Genomic DNA, 20164 nt, shown 5'->3' on the forward strand with positions numbered 1-20164 from the left:
TGCGTGCCACCTTCAGGATAAATGTTAAATTATTTGCCAACTAGGGTGTTTTTCATAACTATTGAAAAAAATTCTAAACGTCCACAGCAATTGTTTTGGATCGGCTGAATAACATTTACTGTGACCAATTTCATTTTTTGACTGTGGTGTAAACCTCTGAGGTGTATGGCAGGCAAGGCCCAAGCAAACAAGTAGCCGTAGATTTAGGGCTTCAAACCTAGCATTTTAATCCAAAATGCAACCCGCTACATGCCTCATCGTTACAGGAGCTAAAGAAATGACACTTGGATATATGTGACAAGAAAAGACCCTGAGCATACCTGTGCGACCATGCTGTCGTTTCAGACATAAAGTGCCGCAAGCCATGGTTTTTAGTGTAGGTAGGTAGGTATTATAAAAACATTGCCTAAGACCCATGGTAGAGCAAATTATTCTTTGCGATTCCAGCGGGATATACACCCATCGTGTTGTACCACAGCATTTTTGTACCACATATGTAAACGAATAATATCAGCACTTAACTAATAAGACACTAAAATGCCTGATTCAACATTTAATCTAATCAGATCACTACAAGAGGACTAAATTTTCTTATTCTCTTAGCCTTTAAACTTGATTTCATGTAAAGAGAAAACGACAGATCTCCAGTGGCGGATCTATGGGGGTAATGGGGCGAAGTGGGTCGAAACACACACTAGAAGGAATCGAAATTTTTGGAGGTTGCCACTTTGTGCAAAATTATTTAGTTATATTTTCCGATACATTTGAAATTATCAGCAGAATAGCCCAGGCGAAGAGAGCATTCCACCAAAAGAGAGACCTGCTTACAGCGGGAAACTTGAATATTGAAGTAAAGAAACAATTTATAAGAACCTACATGTGGAGTATGCTCCTATACGGAAGTGAGGCATGGACAATGACCGCAGCGGAGAAAGCAAGGATAGAGGCCTTTGAAATGTGGTGCTACAGGAGAATGATGAAAATCAAATGGATCGACCGAGTTAGTAACGAGGAAGTCCTAAGAAGGGTAGGAGAGAAGAGAAGCCTCATGAAAACCTTAATAAGAAGACGGAACAACCTTATAGGCCACATCTTGAGACATGATGGCCTGATGAAGACAATCGTCGAAGGAAAGGTGGAAGGCAAGAATGGAAAAGGAAGACCTCGAACAAAATATATGGAACAAGTAAAGAGAGATGTGAAAGAGAAGAAATACGTAGGTGTGAAAAGATTAGCTGATAGGAGAATAGAGTGGAGAGCTGCGTCAAACCAATCCTAGGATTGTTGACCAGTGATGATGATGATTTACCTACTTTAACGAATTTAAATACAAATCAGCTCTAAACTTAGGCCCTATTTTACACGCTTTTGGCATGTTACAATCTAGTGGCAGATCCAGAGAAGGGCTAGGGGAGGCTATAGCCACCGATTTGGATATCCAATTTACACTAAATAGAATGGTAATTTTGTTCGGACCCCTCCTTCTTCTGTTACCCCCACCATGCTCCCCCCTTTTCCTTATCCTGGATCCGCCACTGCTGACCTCTGTATGGAGGAAAGCATATATGGAACAACTAACTGTACGCGAACGAGAGCTCACGCCAGGTATAGAGAGTGATTGGCACTCTTTGCTGCTCGCTGCCAAAGATCGGCGCCTTCTTAGTTTCTCACAGACGACAGGAACGTTGCTGCAAAGCCTTTGAGGAGTTTCAAATAAGTATCCGAAGAGAAATTTTCCCACGGTTTAGGTGCTAAATGGAGCAGAATCAATCGAATTAACAACGGGGTTAGGAGCACAAGCCTTACTTATCTTAGCAACGCTTTTGAGACAGACATTCTGAAAAACTGAAGATTCGTCTTATCTCAAAGGTTACCTCAGTTTTCCAGCTAATGCATTGCAGCAAATAAAGATGAAAACAAATTAGAAGATCAAAACTTGAGATAACGTCTTAATGTGAAGCTACTAAATCAATCACTGATAACGCCCGCGGCGTTCATCTAATGTCTTGGACAAGATTACCTAAAAATGGGATTGGTAGATATATAATTAAATTAATATGATAAGCTTGCTGCTTTTTGAAGGAACCACTTTTGTCAACACAATGAGCCAAATAAATCCTCCCCTTCGCTGATCGTGGACATAGAATAATACTAATAATAGATAGCGTGGGCCTCTTTCAGGACAATTGATTCATAGTGCGTCGTTTTATATTTATTATTATGTTTAGCTAATACTGATATTGATTTGATTTTTATGTTAAATTTGATGTTGATGTGCAATGAAGAGGGATGGAAGGTTGCCAAGGGGTTGTTGTGGGGTGATTGAAGAATTGTTGTGAGAGAAGCCAGAAGAAGAAAAGACCTTGAAGGAAGGAGACGAGGAAAGAAATTTTATTATTAAAGAAGTTAAAAAAGGTATTGGAATGAAAATTTGCCAATAAATGGAGGGTCAAATTGTCAAAAAAATTTTACAATAGGCTCGACAAAATAAAGGTAGATTTTAACTCGCAAGGAACGATATAAAGAGTGAGGGAGAAAGTACATAATTCCAATAAATTCCAAAAATTATCTCATCAAAAATTCCGTGTACATAGTGAAGAGGATGAAGTAGCACATTATTCTGTAAAGAGACACAGCAATCTGAAAAATCAATAATCGAGCTACTTAGCTACTGACGGAAAACTAAATGTTAAAATTAACCAGTAACACGAATGCATCCAAATTTCAAAAAAAATATTAGAGAGGGGAAATTACTAGGTAGTATTTTGTTCATCTTCATTTTAATAAGCACTCGTACGCACAAATGTACATACATAAATGTTTCATGAATACGCAACAGTATTTATTCCGTCGACTAGCTCAGGATAATTAGTACAGCCAATCCCTAAATTTTTATACGTTCCTAATAGATATACAGGAACGTATATATCCTTCGGCACGATCGGTACTATTCAACGTGAATCTTTGCTTTCAGTTTAGGGCGATTTATGAAGTTCGCCAGAGTGTACCCATTTATTAATGCATTATTAATATAAATTTTATTGGCATTTTTTCCTATTTCTGCGCTATTATTAGCCAACAATTGTGAGATGGGTGCATACAAGCACAACAGAAAGCCGCATTGCACAACAGAAAGCCAACGATGCGGAACCTATAGTATGGAAAATCACGCTCGATCTCCGTGAACCGGGCGGGCGCAAAAATAAACCTACAGCGTGAATGAAATGTTCTTAGTGTTACGCTCCGTGAACGCATCCCTCGTTAACCACTTCTCCCCTTCACGTTCACCCTCGTGAATCCACGTGAGCCGTAAATCTGTGAGGAAGGACTTAAGAAGATGAAAACAGGGAAATGGGGTGTGCCCCGGGAGATAATGCAAGTTGATGGGGTGGGGCGTCCGAGGGATCGGCAGGTAAAGAGGTAAGCCGGTCGTGGGCAAATGGGCTGGAAGGGTAGAGATGTATTTTTTTCCTCCAAGAGAGGAAGAAACACGGAGGAATTGATGGGAGGGATGCTGGGACGAGAAGGACGAATACGAGGAGAAGATAAAAGTCAGTGAGGGAACAGGGGCGGTCTGGGGTGATTGGGGGCCCTCGGCTGGGGCTCATGATGGGGCCCTCATTCCCGCGGGATTCGAGGGTCCTACCCTGGAAAATTTTAGGATATTGCATGCCTGGGAATGGATTTTGACGATATTCTGGCTCTTAAAAACTATATCATAGTTAAGAAAAAAATGACATGAAAAGTAATAATTTCACAGCTTATAAACTATAATAATGCATTATGGTTCTAGTATCTATTTAGTTAATTTTCTCCTAGTAATTGTACTGTGGTCATAAAAAAACCTCTGAAATGACCTTTTCTATTAACCCTCTCAAGACAGCGTCCGGTTCTCTTTTATCTTCTGGCACCTTTATTTTATTTATCTTTTATAAAATATTTTTACATTTTGTACGCTGAAAATAAAGCAAATAATGAAGGTATAGTATTGTATTATTGAAAAAAAACTTTGGTTCATGTAATCTGAGTCTTTTTTTACACCTTACATGTTCACCTCACGATTGACATGAGAGTTCTCGGAGCCCCGAAGCTCGGGGCCCTCGGAGATCGCCGACCAGCCGATCTGGCCAGACCGCCCCTGGGAGGGAAACGAGAGGTGGGAGTTGTGGGGGGATATAGTTAAGATTCTCGGGCGGAGATAGAGAGTGGGAGGGGCCGGGCCGAAGGGGGTTGAAGAATGCGGGAGTGGGAGGTGTCCCGGAGGTGAGATGGAGCGCCGTGCAAGTAACTGCTGCGGCTGGGAGGATATAAAAAGGGTGGAGGGACAGGGAGAGAGATTGAGGGCAACAGGAGAGGTTCGCTATCAGTGTCCCGAATAAACAAATACAGCGTCACATAGAAAATGATTTACAACAAAGAATACCCAATTTATAATCGAATTCTAATGGGAGGCGTGAGCCGAAGGCGGCAAAGAACTTTACGGAAATTCGTCTCGAGTCAACAAAAGGAGGGTGTGTAAGACTTTGACAATCGTTATCACCAATCAAAGAAATAAGCGACCGTATCACGAAAACTATACCGCACTCATAAAATGATTTAAAACAAATCTTACCCCACTTATAATCACATGTTGGCGGGAGGAATGTGCTGCGAGCAAGAGCAGGACCATGTTCATTGACCACCTAGACGAGAGGGTGAATCCACCAATGAAAAGAAGACTTCGTTGACTTCCACTGATTTATTTCTTTGGTACGACATGTTTCGATTCATAGAGGTCATTTTCAAGTACTTATCGCACCAAAGAAATAAATCAAAGGAAGTCAACGAAGTCTACTTATCATTTGTGAATATCAACTTCCACATAGTTGAGCCTGATACCATTGAACGAGAGAGTGAATATTCTCAAACGGAGTATTTTCGGGAGTGTGATAAGGAAGATTTTATAAATGGAGCTATCATTGCACTCCACCTTGTGCATCACGAACATCACGACCTTAGGTAGTTCAAGGTCCTTACAGTCAATGAAGAGCATTAAATTCAGAAAATGAATTTTCGATATTATTTAGCACTAGAGCAGTTTCTTGATATTTATTTCCACTGTAAGAATTAAGATCTTTTGACAAAAGGTATGCTCTTCTGATAATGGTCTGGCGGAATTACGATGCGAATATTACATTGATTGAACTAGTGGTCGAGTGTTATGCAAACGATTCTGTCACTTATTTTATTCATTAAAATTGAACATCAATTGAAACAACGCAAAACTTGCGTGAAAATCTAAAGTTGCGTTTATCACTTCGGAAATCATATCACAAAAAGTGATACACGCCAGAGATGGAGAGAAAGTGGTGCGTAGGAAAAAAGTGAAATAGATCATCCCGCTTTGAAAAATCAGTATTATCGATAAATAGTATGAAGAGGATGTATGGTAAGGTTTGTTTTAAGCTTTCATGCTCAACCTTAGAAATTTATTGTGGAAATTTATTAATGCAGAAAAAACTAGAATAAAACAAATAAATACTTCAGTTAGGATCGAAGTAATTGGCTGACCCAAGCGTACAAAGGAATACTGATACAATTCAGCTATGAAGACTTCGCTTTTACGGTGTTTGATAATGGATAATTATTAAAATGCAGAAAACGTAACCATAAGATGAAAGATGTGTCAGTACATAATTTTACTATGGTTCTGTTCAGAAAAAAAACATTGACTAACTTCTGCCTGACTGAGAAAAATGACTGCGAGACTGTGGTAGAACTTACTGAATAATGCAGGGGCAGGCATTCGTTGGGGGTAGTTATCTGTAGGGTGAAAAAGAGCGCCTAGCAACGGGAGAGCAGGCGCAACGTCAGAGATCAAATGCAGCGGTGCCAAGGGGATGGAGTCTGATAGCAACCCAGAAAGCACGCAGAAACGTGACCCTCGGTGCCACCCCGCTGACTGGACCGCAAAAAATGCGCTGAACCAAGATGAATAAAGAACCTGCGAGACAAGCAATTCCTTCTCTCTTTTCCAACCCTATGCAACTAAATATTTTCTCCCTTAAATTTTTGCTCCGCAATGAAACATACGTTATAACTGAGGCATGTGTCTTTATGACCGGAATCACTTTTGTATGTTTGTATGTTTAGTTTGTTTTCTGCTTTTGAGTTCATTTGTTGTTTGTTTTATTTATCTGTGAGCATGTTTGTTTTTATTTTGATTTTTTTTTGCTGATTTGATGCTATGCTGATGAGAGATAAATAAGAGATTGTTAAGAGGAGAGCCATCTTGAAGTGGATGTACAATAAGATTAAGATTAAAATACAGTGTCAAGTGATATTTATATCGAATTTGATCGCTGTGATACGTTATAACTATATGCACTATCAACATCACAATTATGTTAGTCCATCGCTTCCAATTTTCTATCAATTCTGCATCCAAAAGAATGGTGACTGATATGAGATCTATACGCAACCACGAGTATGCTGGTGCTATGGTACATGCATTTTAATATGAAAATAGCTCAGTTGCATATTACGGAAATTTCCCCCCCAGTCACACATATTATAGTGGAACTAAGCAGAATTCCATTTACGAGTAGACACTATACATTTTACGTACACAAAGTATATCTGAAAGGCACATTTTTCCCTAAACATAATAATAGCCAAAAAAAAATGAAAAAACAGTACCTACTGTGATATCTATTAGATGGGCTGTCTTCGATGTTCGATCGATCGATCGATCGAACATCGAATCACTTCGATGTTCAATTAAAACATCACGGAAAGAGGAAGAACATTGTCCAACAATAATCTGCCCCCAAATAAGAGGAATTAATAAGGTATATTCAGGCATATTTTGAAATATGAAACGAGTAAGAGCTACATCGATAACCACGTAGGTATAATACGGGGTGCTAGTACACTACAAGCCTTAGAAATGAAGAGGGTAGGCGAAAAGGTATATCGGTTATAAACAGTGTTTTGAGAGCAGTTCAAAATGCACTACGACCACTTATTATTCACGTATATAGCTGCCGATTTTTTTATCTCCCGTATTTTACCGTCCTCCACAGGTGCAAAAATTAAGTGTAAATGTGAAATGGTATTCCCCCCGTAACGCATCAAAATACAAGCTTTCATAAGGAATCTAAAACTAGCACGTGGTTTCCAAGTGTCAACTGACGCCTTCTCAAATCCTCCCTAAAGGGATTGAATCGGCTAAATAAAAAGACCTTCAATTGAAAATCTGTGAAAATAACTCGTATCGATTCAAGTCCTTCTTTGCTGAATGAATTTACGCATTCACACACATTAGGAGACAAGATCGTAGCGAGTTGGGGAAGTCCAGGAGCTCTAACGCACCCCCACCGAAATGCTTGAAACCTCCAAATGAAATATACCCCCTCTACCACTTCCAAAAGTATACCCCCTCCACATGTGAACCAACCCCCAATTTTTTGTCATATTAGGAGAAAATAAGTATATAATATTCATTGAAATCAAATCCTGTCACTGAATTCTGCATACTTTGGTAAATTGTAATTTCATAAACATTTTAGCAAATAGAATTCATTGGCATCAAATCCATTTCTTCAATAATTACAATTTAAAATGCCTATATGAAGATTAAAGGGTTTTTATTTTCTTCATAAATTTTTCTTTTTTATTGTAATTTATTTTTATTTATGTTAACCATTTTTTCATTTTATTTCATTAGTAATGGTAACCTGTGTACAAGAAAGAAATCAAGATGTTTTGAGTCGCAACAGCTCCAAATAAGTGATACATTTACTTTTCTAAAAATAGACAATCTCATTCTCATCAGAAACGCCCTCAAGCCTTGTGATGTCGTTACATATATCATTGCTATTGCAGAAGATACCCGGCTATGCCTAAAGATAACTTACCCTAGCATGTATGAAGTGTATTACTGTAATATGCATCGATGGAAATAGAATGCAAACAATCGCTTACCAACGAAAGGCGTTTTCTATTAATTTTAGGCGGCAATATCTCTGGCAGTTTCTAGAATTGAAATAATTTACTGCTAGTAGGTAAGGGTGTATATTAAAAGCCCTTACCAACGATGACACAATTTATAAAAACCATGAAAATCCCCCATTCAAATAAATCGTAGGTATGGTCCTCGTTCGTAACATTAGATGCAGACGAGCGTCGCGTCCTAATGGCCGACATAAACCTTGTTTGGTGAAGGTTACCGAAAGCTGAGGCCATTTGTGCGATGAGGGAAGGATAGGGATGTAAGGATGGAGAGAAACCAGACTTCGGTATTAGCCTTCTCCAAAAGACAGGCGCCAAAGGGGACCACGGTTTTACGTCCCATACGACGGACGGAGAGGTATATTTCAACTTTCCTCCACAAAGCACTCACGCAGGGATCTCCCTGTAAAATCTCGGCCTCCGCCAGGGTTCAAACCCGGACCGACTGGATGGAACTTGACACTCCAACCACCACTCAAACCCGATACCCATCGACCTTGGAATAGATCGACAAGCCCTGATCTCGATCCCATGATTAGAAGGTGACTCCTTCCAGACCTTTCATTTGGGATGGACAGAAAAAAAAACTGGAAGGGGGATATCAGTCCCGTGGTGGGCGTTGGACGCAGGGTCTTCTCAGGGGTGAGTGTCTGGGGGGAGAGGTGGCTCCTTGAGCAGACTTCCGCCGGGATGAGAACATGGGCTGAATCCCAAGGCCAAAAGCGATAAAAACCCATTCAAATGAGGCCGATAAACGTCTTCATTATGCCACCAGACAACAGTGTTTCGAGAGCAAAAAATGCCGACCGGATTCCGTTCGCTCCCCTACCGTAGTGAGAAGGTGTTTATCAACAACCCTGACTTATCTCGATCGAGGATCCTGAAGAAATAAAATATTCAACGAGGATAGCCTAAAACAAGCAGTGGCACCCGAATTCCCAGACGAAATTATTCAAGCCATAAACGTCCCACCACTTACACTGACTCTATATAGGCATTGAATAAGGTTCGTTAGAATTTTATAGGGTTGATTTTTCCTAACTTGTATTCCATTTTAGCCAGAAAAAAATAAACCGCGCATGGGAAGTTCTCACGGAACTACCTTATCGAAGTGTAGTAGATCTAATCTACCTAAGGTGCTCCTTATACTGAGGTTACATCACGAAGTCGACTTATAAAGCTTTTTAAGACCTGGTCATCAGCCTTCTCTAAATGAAAAATGCATTCACGCGGCAATCAGCCAGCTATTCTCACTCTCACGAGCCAACAGGGATCGCATCTTTCAAATGGTCAATAGAATAAATTATTTCAAATCTTACAGATGGTTTGTTTTCCAAGAGTTAAGAATATGCAATCAATGGTAGAGTCTGTATAGCAAATTATTTTACAGGTACTGTGAACACAAGTCGTAGTACCACATACAGTACACATATTGAAGCATATCTCACCACGCAGAGTGGGAATAAGAGGCAGCCGAACTAATTCAGATAAAATTTATACAATCACGTTTCTATGACGTTAATCGTTTTTTCAGCTTTCATTCTCTTTGATTTCTTAAATTAATTGCGCGGAGATGTAAGAAATTTTGAGTTAGAAAGTAAACAATGTGAAAGTGGACTTGAGAACGAAAAATATGGATAAAAAGCAAAACTATAACTTTAAGTTTCATGATTAGAAGAGCTATTTCTGAGGCAGTTGCCATTCGCTTAACTCCGAGATTGCAAGATCGAAAAAAACTGCTATCGTAAATACCAAGTCTGGGGCTACACTTCACCCACTCAACCTGAATAAATATATATAGAGTGCAGATAATGTTTCCACATTTATTGCTCAAGAGGAAACATACGTGAGATTTTATCAAAATGCTTGGAACGTAGATGATATGAAGAGTCAATGAAACCGAATCGCCGTGGCATTCCTACAACTTATCATGCTATTAATCAGCCTTTTTCAGGACACAAGGATCGTTTATAAAGATAATTCATTTTTTTCTTATCTGTAATCATGACGTGTTACAAGTTCAAAGGCTAATAAGGACACTCTATCAGTTCGACATAGATAACAGGTACATTGATATCGTAGCTTGTGTTTCTCGTATTTTACAAAATATCTCAATCGTACTTACTCTATATACAGTACAATTTTAACCACATAAAAATCATGCCCCAAAAACGAGCTATTTTATGTGAATGATAGATATATAATTAAATTTATTACCAAGCAACACCATCAATCATTTTAATTCTAGCAATTTACTATGCTACCCCGTGGTTCTTCAATACCTGGATTTTTTGCATGCATAAAAACTTTAAGACGAAAGTTCAAACCCAAAAAAATCGTTAATTATATGGCTATTGACTAAATATGTAGGTGATTACAATAGAGTTCATTAATAATTTTAAGTTGGCAAGAATAATATCATTGATTAAAATATGGAAATCATATTAATAATGAAAAACACTTTGTTACTTCCACAAAATTCACAGAGTTTCTATTTTATTACCGGTTTATAGAAACTCAGTGAATTTTGTGGAAGTAACAAAGTGTTTTTCATTATTAATATGGAGCCCTTCCATCACGTAAAAGCTTCAAGTTTCGATTTAATATGGAAATCGGTTTCTTAAAGAACAAGGGGCACTGATATTATTTAGTTTTCTCCCATTATGACAATTTCTTTGCTTTCAAGAATTCGTGTTCACAGTATTAATAAAATGACTTCAGAGAAGGCACCAATTATTTAAAATGCGCATTCGTGAGACAAAATTTGTATTCTGATTAGGCTCCTCAAAAAAGAGCAAAACATCATTTGGAACAAGCCCTCACTACTTAATTTGGAAGGCGAGACCTGTTCCCTCAACAAAGTAATTAAAAGGCCTTCATTGGGAAGCGAGGAGTAAAGGGATTCATGCGGAAGCAACTGATCACGAATTGAATCTTCAAAACTGGACCGTGATTTTATTAAAGATGAGAATAAAGAAAAAAAACTTAAAATGATTTAGAAAAGTTATGTCACTACCGGTTACCTCACGGAGAAACCACATGAAAGTGATCAAACTCATTCCTTTAATTTCAGGAGTATCATGTAAAATAATGAAATCCCAAGAAGTCGCAAGTTACACATTCCGAGGATGAACCATCTTGAAATCGAAACGAGTAACCTCTAATTATGCTGTTAGATGGTATGGACGGCATTTAATGATTTATCCTAAGAATATTTTAAATTTTCCAAAATAAATTCCTTTCCAGATGGAATGAGACACTGAGTAATACTACATTTACGGTTCGAAAGGTATCATTACAACCAACATCCAAACGCAGGTCTGGAATCAAGACCAAGTATTCTTCGTTGAACGAACATCAAAATAACAAATTCCAAGGGCAAACGTGAATCAATTGTAAGTACAATTGAAAGCATGAGAACCTTTACCAGCAGCTGGCTCTCCTTAACGATGCCACGCACTTTTGCGAGATACCAGTTTTGAATCGCTATCAGGAGAGCTATTTCACTCGTGAATATTTAAATCCACTTTCTATAAGCCATAAATTATCCAAGAATATTCATGAAATATTATTGCCAGTAGATTTAATTTGCCCAAAAATTATTCATGCCATTTAAATATCAAAAGTAGAACGATTTTCATGCTTGACCAAGAGATATTCCATTTTTTCATTCCGCCATTGTAGACACTTGGAAAATCCGCGTCGTTTCCGAAGAATATAAAAATCCTGGAGCATTGAGGAATAACATTTTATTTATTTGATCGACACTTCAAGGTTGCCAAGGCATGTTTTATGCTTATAAATATCTATAATCAATCATTCAAATTCCTCCCAAAGAGGAGATTTCACCACGGAGCGAAAAAGTATATTTCCCGCAGTAAAACCAGCCACCAGGATTATAGAAATTAATGAATTTAAGAGCGATAATAGAGATAAACGAAGTATAGGAATAAGAATGTCGGACTTGTTGTGTATTTCTTCAAATATGTCATAAAATATTACAAATACTTCGACGTGTCAATTGAGTAATGTAAAAGGTTTCTTAGCCATAAAAGGACTTATGTATCTACCGCGAATGAAAAAAAAACAAAGGAAAAAATAAAAATCACAGCATGAATAACTAATCTGAAGGGCTCGAACTGATTTGATACAATGGGCACGTTTTATTTTACATTGGAAATTAATGCACTGTACCAATATTTGAAAAGTTTAATGATTTATCACATTTCCAAATCACCATTAAAATTTTAAAGAATAACACAGAATTGTGGAAATAGCTTTAAGTTGCAGATAAATTCAGACCAATAAAATGACCTAAGTGGCGCTGTTAAGTTGAAAGAGTACCGACATGGATTTGATTTAGGAAGAGTAATAGGTATATTGTGGAAAATGAAGGACCGTAATGAGATCAACTTTTGGGCATAAATGTTTCTCAGTTGTTCCTTAAAAATTATTCTCGGAATTTCTGGTTGTGGAAGACCTTCTAGAAGGGTCTCATATCAAGATTCTGTTTCTTTCACTTCCCTTCCAGAGAAGACGCTGGATAAGGCTCTATATAAGGCTTTATATTTTCCGAAATATTACACTGCAAAGAGTTTCGTCATTTCTAATTACAACGTTAGGGTAACTTAATAGTAAGTATAATTATCTCTCCCATTTCAGGCATATTGGAGTAACTTTTCTCTCCGCTGATATGATCGATAGAATGAACTGCATTGCACCACCTGGGAGGCTACGTAATGACAATTACATCATGTGTAATTACGCCACAAGTTGCTGATAAGTTGATATTTTTCAATAGAGTAAGAGTTCAGCTATTAATGAGTAGTTACATTTGTATAAAGGTTTAACGTATCTTTTCTCTTTTAAATTTACATACATTGGACCCTGGTGTTTAGACATCCTCGCTTCATCACTATTGAAACCCTGAATAGTAAAGAAAACAGTGGCGCAGAGAGGGGGGGAGTAGGGGATAAAAACCCCCCCAGAGCTCAGAGAAACTTTTCAGTTTAATCCACGTTACTTCATCTGATTAATATACTAATAGAAGAGTATAAGGGTTAATAAAATATCCCCCAGAAAGTCATAAAACTCACCATTTTGAACCATTTATCTTAAAAAATTTCTGGGGGAGGGCCCCCGCCCCTCCCGCTTACCCTGACGGGTATACCACACACCCCAGATCTAGTTGCGCCTAAAACCTCTCCTTGTCTTAATTCCTAGCTGTGCCCCTGAAAGAGAAAACATGATTTCTATTCCGTCATTCATATACAGAATGTTATTCTATGTCATATCCCTCACGTTTTTCACATGCGAGGAACTTTTTATAGTTCACCAAAAAGTGCAAAACTGGTTCAGAAATGATAGCTTCAGAAACGTGGTACTTAATTAGTGATTTATGAACAGATTTATGGGTTTTGCTGGTTCCCTTTCCCACCAAATTTAATGGCATACTCGTATCCAGGCATACACACCTACCCATCCCGAAGATAATGGTTATTATAATTACTTATTTGCTTAGGGGAATCGTACACACGCCCACCTTCGGGTAGTCTGTCAATTCATGCATGAGGCACCCTTTTAAAGATATTCTTCATCACTTATATTAGTGTGTGCAAATTCAAACCATTAAGTGCCCGTCGTTGTTTTCTATTACACCCAAGAAACAGATGTTAATATCTTGAGCACAGGAACCGTTTTGCCATTAATCGAAATTACAATAAATCCAGGCGTTTTCGCAGTTAAGATGTATGATTTAGTGAACAGGTTAATATGGTCTTAATTCATTTTCTGAAATTGCTTTTTCAAGCTTAATATTTATGGGTCAGCTAAATAACATCAGGTTTATGGCAATGCCAGTCATTCAACATAGGGTCAAAAACTTTCCGCAAGCTGAATGTAAGTGAAAGGGGACCATTTTAAAAGTCGAGCAACAGTCGACTCTCGAGTTTATTGGAACCTAAAGAAACCGTTGTGAAACTTCAATTTTGGTTTGTAACAATCCGTACATCAAGAAAGGAAACCTGACCTCTGCATTAGAATTGAAGAGTAGCAAGTGCACATTTCATCTTAAATAGAGGTTTCCTATAAAAATTCAGACAGGAAGTAGTCATTGGAGTTCCTTTCAAATTGATCATTAAAACTTTTCTCATTTAAGGCATATTGACGTCTCCTTGCTGAGCTTAACAGGGCTCCTGGAATGATCCGTACAGTGTAAATTACCTCGGGCTAAATGCACCAATAAAATTAATTGACTCGTTTTATGAATAAACATGCACGAAGAGGCTTATGGTTAAGAGGATATGATAATAAGATGGTAACATGTAGGAGTCAAAATGAGATGACACATATTGAGGAGCTCAGCTTAGAAAATTTTTAAAATAGTACATGTGATTTGAAGGCCCATCAGAAGGAATAATAATGTAAGACTATTGCGTTATTAGCGAGAAAAGTTGGAGATAAAACGCCGATAATCCTAAATCCAACAATAGTTTTGCTGATTAAATAGCCCTTGGGAGTAGTTAGTATGCTATTCTTCGCCAGTTCAAACCATCTAGGGTTATAATTTATTATTCTAGAAAGGTTAAATTGTGAGAATGATTGTGTAACCAATTATGAAACCCCATTTTTCCACAGAAAATATAAAATCCTTGAGTGCGCGGTTATTTTTAACACTGACAGATCGCTTAAGGTGCTAGCCTGTCCCAATGCATTATTTTCACAAGGTTTATAATGCACTTCAAGTTAAGAGGGTACAGAAAAAATCGTAGAGATTTGTATACATCCCTAGGCATCATGACATAATTTATGTCCATATGCAAACTGTTAAGGATCTACCTGAGGTTATATTTCGGCATCCGAGAGCGTAATGCCTCTTGCCTCTTGTTGGTGACGGTTATGCTCAGTGGCTATTAACATCTCACGTTACTTTTGAAATGCAGAGTCCATTATTTTTCGCCTCGTTACCACAAAGACCATAAAAACAAATTAAACGGAAGCTGCAGCAGGTCAACTCTTAAACAACTCCGCCACTCCCGCGATGACTAAGCACGCACGCCCACGTCCGACACACTTCCGGCAATGGCAGCGTAATGACTATCCCCATCCTCGACCAAAAACTGCACCTTGCACTCACCTTGGCACCTTATAGGCTCACGGCACCGGGGGTGATCGCGAAGGAAAGCGAAATGCCGGCTCGAAGCGCAAGGCTTGCCTTTTCGCGCGGTCGAGACGAGAGCGGAAGGCGCCCACGCGCGAGACGCTGCGTCTCTTTTTTCCCGCGCGCGCGCCAATGCAGTGCATAAACAGCTCTCGCGTTTCATGGCGCACGTGGGTGGGTACGAGTTGGCCACGGTCATAAACAAAACGATGCACGGAGCGGAGCCACAGGATGGTCATGAACTTTGAGCCATTCTCCGAGGGAGATCCATTCCGCATTGCAACCGGAGATCATTGTGCGCGAAAGTTAGCGGGGGAGTCGTATATGGCCACGTACGAATACGATCGTGGGCATAGCGAATGTGCTCACAGTAAATTTAGTCGGTGCAGCACAGGTAAATAAAGAGATAAATTAAGAAAGAGCAACTGCAAGAGGGAATGGAAAAACATCTTGGCTGATGTCTCCCAGAGTTCCTGATGTAGCAACTGAGTGAAGGCAAACGACACATACTCATTGATTGGAACAACATTTCTTTTGATACATTTTTCATTAAAAATAAAAGTTTATCAAAACATCACCACATAGATGAAATGGATATAGACATAGACACTAGAAAAATAATTAATTAAATTCTAAACTTAATTCTGAAAATATTGACACTCAGCCTCCAGCGTCTATGGTAACAGTTCATTAAATAGGGAACTTGCATATATTTCAGATATAATCAAGAGCCCCAAAATTATATAAAAATATATGTTTGCATGCCACCGTGAAAGTTTTTTATTATTTTATGACGTGGTTTGCTATATTTAATTCATCAAAGTTCACGAGAATTTTCAAATACAAGTGAGAATCGAAAACGCCTGCTGATTGGCTGGTAGAAAAGTGACGTCATTATTCAGTACGAGGAGTCCCGGCGGCACGGCCATAGTAGAGGTTGCATACTTGAATACAAGGGACGGCGTGGTTATGATTCATTTCTTGAAGTGCAGACGTATCGGAGTTGTTAATTGTGACTGCAGGGCTATTATTTGATCTATTTTTCCTTCATTGAAAGCAATAGATTGCGAGAAGATGAAGAAATATGATTATCCTTAGGCTGACCCTTGCAAGCTTTCTGTTACTGATTCCATCATGACATAAGGGTATTTTAGTGAAACTGTAGACTTTGTCGGCGCCGAAAAATGGAAAGGTTGCTGATGTGCATCTGAAATGTTTTATAATTCACAACAAAGTGAGACTTGCATGAATTATTGGCGAAAGCGTATACTCATGTGAAATGTGTATTCTTTTGGCTGATCCGGTAGAGATTCTTTTGGTGAACTTATTTTCTATCTCGAAGCAGTCAATGATGCTTTCAACTTAAAAATATTTTGCCTGGAAGGCGACAGGAAGCTCTTTAAGGCTGGAATCAGAGCAAGCGATAATATACACGAATTTTGCTACGCAGTCCACCAGCTTGTGACTCCAAAACTCCGAAACCACTTCACATCCGATCCACACATGTCTTCTGCTTCTTCCTCCTCAGTTTCAATTCAAGGGCCGCGGAGCCTTCCTCTTGTGATTCAACTTTTTCCGAAAAGCTAGCCACGGCGTAGAATAAAATCAAAGAATGCTACGATTCATTTTTTGTAACCACCTCTAGATTCCATTCTTTGTCCATCTACAACATCCTTTATAATGCGTCTACGATCCATTCTCACAGCAGCTGCCCTAGATTTACCCGCCGCGGCCCTGTTTGGCAACATGGCATTAATAGAGTTGATTAACATTCACAAATATCAATACATATTTTTATAAATTATCGATCACAGAAAAATTAAAAAGTGTTTCTAACAGTTTTATTTTTTCTTTCGGGGTAAACTATAGGACAAGATACTGTTTAAATATTTTCAATAATTTATAACCAAATATGCGCTCTAAAAATACGCAAAAGCCATTTCATTAATCTACACTGATGTTTGTAAACTATTACGGAAGAAGAATGCTGTTGACGCAGTAGTTTTCCATAGGTTGAGTTACGAAGTTCATGAAGTTGACAAAGCGGCTAATTTTACGTTGCGCGGTGATTGATTAATTGCAATGGTGTGTCTACATTTTTTAATTTTTTGTACAAAAACAAATCGGAATTTAGGTAAATATTTTCTTTAAAATGACGTATAAACGTAATTATTATAGCATGCACTGAAGCCAAGATATAAAAGTACAGCGGTACATCATTTTGACGCGGACAGTGGAAGAAAACGATGTCTTCTTGGCTGGCAGTGGAATGTATATGAGGAACAACGTTGCTCTTTATTTTCATGTTTCCTTCCTTGATTTTATACATCATGGAATTTTCTATGTCATACCGTAATTGAAATTGAACAAGTGCCATAAATAATTCGAGCCCATCGTACCCATCGAGAAATAAGTATATCTCAAAGTTTTTATTATAAGGCAGCCGAATTATAGAAAAATCTCAGGTTCAAGTTATTCAGTCAATGAAATATCGAAATATTGTTTATATTAAAGTTATCTTCGCACACATAGCACACGGGTTTATCATTCCGTTTATTATACTCTTATTTTTCCGCAACCCTCATCCCGACAGACGGCATGCATCGAGGCTTTTCTTCTAATTTCCTCCGTTGGAATGCAAACGAAAATTTTTCAGGGGTGATATTGCACAGAGAAACAATGCACCACTTGTAGTTTTTCCTTATTCCAGCCATGTTCTCCTTTAAACGCAACGTGACTCTTCCACGCCTGCAGCTACGACGTTACTGGTCTTGGATCTTGGACTCCCACTGAATTATGACGTCACGGCGTAAGATTATTGGGGGCGGTATTTTTTAGCCCGCGAAACTCGGGAGACTTTTGGGAGTAATTTTCTAGTGTATAAACTGAATTTTAAGCGGAAAAAAGTACATTGCGGTACTAAGAATTTACTGTAGTATATCAGCATACTGTATTTAAAAAGTATGCAATTTTCCTCTCGTCTAGTTTTACAGAAAATACTTTGTTTTCATAATAGGGTAGTTTCCTTCATCAAAGAAAACAAAAGGCATTGATGGCGATTCGTTACCCACCATTAGTGTATTCATAATACACAAATTATTTGGTTTTTGAAATACCGGTTTAGACGAATGGCAAGGGTCAAATTTTATCCTCATTTGAAAAAGGCCAGATTGGCGCCCATGCGATTCCACTCCACGTGACGTCACAGGGACCTAGTTTCTACACGAGAGGATAGGAGTTATGCATCGTCAGAGGCTACCAATGCATGCATGAGGCACAGAGCTCAGGGAAACATGTCTTAATAATCACCTATTAAAACTGGCTAAGGTCGGAAAGTTTTCTTCGCTTGATAAGGTATTAATAAACCTTTTTTAAGCCATGCGCTACCAGACAGGAAGGTACTCAGCTACCCGTTAGCATCCTGCGTCCTATCAGCGCTCAGAGCCTCGATCAAGGTCACCTACCAGGCGGGAGGGGGAACCAGAAATGCGTCGTACGGACTTTTTCCCTTCATTCCTACTTACGCGTCGCGTTTTCGCGCGCTTGAAATTTTTCACTTTTCATTTGATCGCGAAAAATAGATATCGTCATTTAAAAATCTGAAAGCGTGAAATACGTACTCCAGGAGTAATAATCTTTCGATTTAGGCAATAAAAAAATAATAGGAAACCACCCTATTCTTTTTAATGATATAGAATTTATGGACTCGATCCGAGAGCAATTCGACTGGAGACCATTTGGGGACATTATCGACGATTGTTCTCTCATTAATTTTTTCCATTAGACACACGCTTGAAAAATCCCTCAGTTTTAAAACATTGCTGTGAATATTTCTTTTCGCCCAATCGATTCTACGACAAAACTTGATATGATAGCACCCGAAGCGAAGTGCGTCCGATCACGACGAAGAGCCCTTCACCACAACGAGATTGAATTCACGTGGATCACAGCAGAGCTGCTCGCAGGTAGCGTGAGATTTTTTTAAATGCAGGGTAAAGTACGAGATTCAAAAACTACTTTTATACAAATACAAGTTGATGATCACATCCGATCTCTTGCTACTGTTCTAATATTAAACCTAAATCGTCAACGACGTTCGCTTTTCATTCGAATATTTGTTTTCATTCGAATATTGCGACGAACACGATTGTTTTCATTTGAATATTATGACAAATGTTCTCGAGAATATGAGAAAAAGAGTAGGCGTATCCTTAATTCCAATAACCAAGGCAGAATTACATTTCTATTACTTTGTGTTCTCAGTTTTTAGACGGCTATTTTATAAACTTAAGAAATCAAAGCCGGATTTCTAATCCTAACACACATAGCAGCTCTTAATCGAAGAATTCACGCATTAATTACTTGGTATTTAAAACACGGACTTTGCACTAATATTCCCGTATCTGTAAGCAACTCAATCTGAAAGAGGCATGAGCTATTTTTTATGCACCGTTTAGCCACCGTTCCATAATGGCACTGCAAGCGCCTTACTTCAAATAAGGATTTCATCTGCCGGGAAAGCTTTTACATACTGCTGGATAATGGAGAACTGAATGGATAATACAGCAATTTTAAATTCATCCATATTATAGCTGACATCTATCGATCAATTGCCGATTCGATAAAGCATGAATCAATAAACAAGTAATTTAATTAGTAATAAAGGGGTAGTTTGAAATTAGTGGAATCGCTCGCAAGGCATCACAAAGTTGTCAGAGTTAGGAAAAACACTATTGCTAATAGCATCCTCAGAAAATGACCAGAGGAGAGGGACAAGGGAGGATTTGAATGAGCTAGTTAATACTGTTCCAACTGCACTACATGGGGTATAAAAAAACTGGAATAGCTGACTGAAAAGAATGATAGTTAATAAAAATTATGGTAGCGTTTCGTCAATTGGTTAAAATTTAAAAAGCGTTAATTTCACTTAATTTAATGAGATGTTCTGTTATCGACTGAACACCAAGTTAATGAAGAGCCTTGAAAGCCTATGATGGCCGAAGGAGCAAGCTC

The 20164-nt window shown here is 38.4% G+C and overlaps 1 protein-coding gene across 1 annotated transcript in view; it reads right to left on the reverse strand.

Moving 5' to 3' along the window:
* LOC124157357 (phospholipid phosphatase 1-like) overlaps nt 1-20164 on the reverse strand; it is a 177813-nt gene that overhangs the window by 36489 nt on the left and 121160 nt on the right. The gene's annotated exons all lie outside the window — the stretch shown is intronic.

This window comes from Ischnura elegans, chromosome 4 (genome assembly GCF_921293095.1).
Source record: "Ischnura elegans chromosome 4, ioIscEleg1.1, whole genome shotgun sequence".
Classification (NCBI taxonomy): domain Eukaryota; kingdom Metazoa; phylum Arthropoda; class Insecta; order Odonata; family Coenagrionidae; genus Ischnura; species Ischnura elegans.